Here is a 4,313-nt window from a genome sequence, read left to right on the forward strand (position 1 = left end):
AAATTGAAATTTGCATTTTCAAACAGAAGTAGGAGTGTGGATTTTGTCAGTAATCTCTCACATTAGACTCACAATAAGGGATCATTTCAGTGTCAGTATGGACAGGAGAAATTATTACAGAAATTATAAAAGGTGGAAAGTACAAATGGGCGTGAGCATTTTTGAATAGGGTGACCAGACGTCCCCGGTTGCCGGGGACAGTCCCCGATTTTGGCTACCTGTCCCCGGCTGGATCTGTCCCCGGTTTTCACTGTGACTGAAAGACCCGAAATTGGAATGAAAGAAAGAAAATACTGACCAAACGTAGCCGATAATCGCACACCCTACACACGCAGGCTCAAGGCAGCCAGAGCCCGCGGTGCTCAGAGATGTTTTAGAAGCCGTGTTTTACGATGGTAAAATCACTGATTATTTACATGGAGTCTGGTGGGTTTAGCGAACGCAATTTCGCGGACTTTTATGTTTTAAAAAGGATCTTAATCTTTAACAGAAAGGTCGACCTCCTTAGAAATCCTTACCATAATGTTGTCAGACACTTTGTTAGCAGCTAAACGAGCACTTTTATGAACCTAAATACAAGCTGGAAAATTACTATTAACTTACATTGTAGCGATCTCGTTTAATACTGCATCCATGCCAAAGGAAAATATGTCCTCAGTAGTTTTTGTTGTATCTGATTCTCAAGGAGCTTGTTGCAGAAACAAGCCTTGAGCAGTAAAGCAAAAGCTGTCGTAGTTCAGTAAACATTACAACATTATGAAATATTGAGACTTCTATCTTGATATAGAATATCTTATATAGACTTTATCTTGAAATATTAAGACTTTCTATCTTGAAATATTAGGACTATAGGAATTTCTATCTTGAATATTAGGACTTAATATCTGAAATATTAGGAATTAGACTTTCATTTTATATTAGACTTTTATCTTGAAATATTAGGACTTTATCTTGAAATATGGACTTCTATCTGAGGGTGTGGAGTGAGGAGTAGGAAGTAGCAGCAGGGGGGGTCTGGATCAGAGGGGGGCTCAGCCCCTAATAAGAACAGCTCTAGGTCTAGTGTCCGTTTTAAGTTTTACAAAAATAAAAACATGACTTGTTTTGGAGGTAAATACGCTTCTGAGCGAAATGTCCCGGATTTTGTCTGAGAAATCTGGTCACCTACTTTTGAAGGACTTGGAAAAATGTGAACATTTACACAATAGGCTACAGTAAATTGTCAGAGAACACTATGTCAAAAGTGATTAATAGTAGTTTAGAGTATGTCAAAATATATAAATATGTCATAGTCATAGTTTGTCAAAAATAGTCCCAGCATAGTGCGTCGATAGAAAGTGCTGAAGCCGCTGACCACGCACACCTGAGTCTCATCCACAATCACCTGCTCCCGCCGCTCACACCTGCCTGCCAGCGCCAATCAACAACAGTATTTCAACCCCGGCTCTTCTAAACATCTTCGCTTGATCGTTGCTCCTGTCACGCCGGTGAAACTCGTTACAAATTACCTTACGCGAGCATTTGGTCTCTGTGTTTTCATGTACTTACCTCCAGTCACCTCCACTCGTGTAGCAGCCTCCGGTCAGCTGACTTCTCTTCTCGGTCCTCCTCCCACGGCACCCCGCTTCCACCTGTCTCCGCTCCCGGTTCCTGTGTCTCCTGCTTTGCTCCACGCTTACCATCTCGTGCGGATTCGAGAAGGGGACGCATGGAAGACTGCGATCAACGCGCCGCTGGGTCACTACGAGGATCTTGTCATGCCTTTCGGTCTCACTAACGCCCCATGCTGGGGAATGATATTCTTTTGGGGGGAGGAGGAGGAGGAAGAGGAGGGGTGTAAGAAAAGAGGAAATACAGGAAAAATGCACATTCAGGGCACTTGTTGGTTTTTGTTTTTGTTTTTTGTTTTTATAAATTTTGTGGGCTAGCCACGGCTGGGATACGAACTGTGGAACTTTAAGTCTATCGCCAGTCTAGGCGTTTTACTGCCGGTTTGAAATACATTAAGTTATTTTGTTAATAGTCCAATACAAGGCAGATAGTCTATCAGTTAGTTTTAGTCCAGTTTATTGCCTAATTTGGAATCACTTTCCAGAATTTGTGGTATCCTTCAGTTATAAAGCTGGGTTGTGAATAGTGATACAATAAATAATTTTTGTAAAGTTCTTCCCTACACCTTACAAACAGGCTTAGATTTGATTGGAAGGACTGTTTCTTTTATAAATGAAGATTGATACACTGTATTATGAGACTGTTTCTTTTTTTTTTTTGTAATCCTACCTTCCTGAAGTGAATAGCGTACGATTATTGCATGTTGTCATTACCATTATAATTGTGCTGTTCACACAAACTCATTGAAATACCCACTTTGGTAAAGGTTTTATAGAACACCATTTTAAAAAGAACAACAAATCTAAAGAAAAATGATTTAATGTTTAGAAAAAAAAAGTTCCCCAGCCACTGTTCTTTGACAGTCTTAACTGAAGGGCAGTACACAGTCCCTTTGTACTGGCTAGAGTGCGGGTGCATATGGTTCCTGAGAAAACAATAAAATATAACTAGTCCATTTAAAAAGGTCTAACTTTCCAATCTAATTTTTTTTTCTCAAAAGAGTACACTAAGTGTTTATGATATAATGTAAGGGAGACACCAACCTGGAGTGAACCTGTTCAGGTGGCAATGAAAAGATTCCAGAAACGTGGACCTTCTGGAACAGAAATACTTACTTATTGATCCTTGCATCCACTGCATGATCAGTCATGGCTGGCACACCTTCCTGCCTGAGCTGTTCTCTCTTTTCCCTCCGCAACAGAGAGAGGTCCCCTGCATCCCACTCAAATATGCAGGCAGAGAGACAGCTCATGAAAGTGGGATAGAGGTGATGAGCGTCAGTTGTACACCTGACGGCCAGCCTTCACGAGAAGTGCCAGATGTCCAACTGTATGTGGAGGTCTGGCCACTACCCAAACCTTGCCTGCAGCTTGCTGGACCCCTCAGTGATGCAGCAGCCAAAGTCCACATACAGCAGCAAGGGGGGTGCGATAGCTGACCGGCAGTACCGCTCCATCCCCCCTGCCACCATCCTGTCCATTCCTGACCCCTCCTGCACTGTCACCACACTGGTCACGATCTAGCCAATCTCGTTCCCTATAGAGGTGAACCAGAGACCAGTCCCCTTGCTGCGGCCAGCCAGCTTCTATGTGATCTGAAATTTGACAATAGTGATGTTAAAAAATCTGTAATTTGAACAATCTACACCAGCAAGTGCATATAGATTAATTACTCTGTACACATTTAAAATATCTACCAATGTGATATTATGATTGACAATAGCATTAATGTGTATAATGGCATATATTAAGAACAGATTCTGATCACCTGGAACACAGACAATAATCGAGAGACACACCTACCAAACGAGAGAACACTAAAGCCGTTGCACACCGTTCCCAGGAAACGTGCGTGCCCCAGCTCTTTGCCTGGGGGAAGGCTTACAGTGGCAGACCTTAAAAAAACACTGGGTTAAGCTTGTAATAGTGTTTTTGTACATTAGCCCTTAGTACACCAAAGTAGGATAATCTCAAAATATAGCTACATGATCAACCGTTTTTTTGTATTTTCAGAACCGATTTTAATGTGTTATAGTGTGCTATTTTCTATAATAATTTGAATTTATGTAAATTGTCTTTGAGTACCCTGAAAAGTGCTTCATAAATAAAATGTATTTTAAGTAATTGTGTATGTTTTGTCTATCTTACTTTAGCAATTCATGTAATTTAGTAAAGATATTTCATGTAATTTCGTGTGACCTATGCTGTTTGTTCTGTTAAATGGGTTAATGCGGGATCAATTGATCGGCACATCTTCCTGACATGTCCTTTGTATAACATCTGTCAGGAAGATGTGCCTGAGACCGCATCTGTAAGATGTTGGAATAATGTATATGATAACAATGTATATATATATATATATATATATATATATATATATATTTATGTATATACAGTGAGGAAAATAACTATTTGAACACCCTGCTATTTTGCAAGTTATCCCACTTAGAAATTATGGAGGGGTCTGAAATTGTCATCATAGGTGCATGTCCATTGTGAGAGACATAATCCCCAAAAAAAAATCCAGAAATCACAACGTATGATTTTTTTAACTATTTATTTGTATGATACAACTGCAAATCCTAAGAGTATCCAAAGAGGTGCAGTGCATAAAACCGTGGAGTGGACACCAAGTATATAAATTACATTTCCCTTAAACGGTGAATCAGAAGCTGGGTATCTGGGTGATAACTTCAGCGTCGT

General features: G+C 40.3%; 1 long non-coding RNA gene across 1 annotated transcript; it reads right to left on the reverse strand.

Annotated features, from left to right (window-relative positions):
* Window positions 1-569: 569 nt before the first annotated feature.
* LOC116692548 (uncharacterized) lies at window positions 570-3,802 on the reverse strand. Its single transcript, XR_004332729.1, has 3 exons — window positions 3,627-3,802; window positions 3,250-3,252; window positions 570-580 (listed from the first exon to the last, which is right to left on the reverse strand). It is a non-coding gene; the product is annotated as an uncharacterized LOC116692548 (long non-coding RNA).
* Window positions 3,803-4,313: the final 511 nt, after the last annotated feature.

This window comes from Etheostoma spectabile, chromosome 1, assembly GCF_008692095.1.
Source record: "Etheostoma spectabile isolate EspeVRDwgs_2016 chromosome 1, UIUC_Espe_1.0, whole genome shotgun sequence".
In the NCBI taxonomy this organism is placed as follows: domain Eukaryota; kingdom Metazoa; phylum Chordata; class Actinopteri; order Perciformes; family Percidae; genus Etheostoma; species Etheostoma spectabile.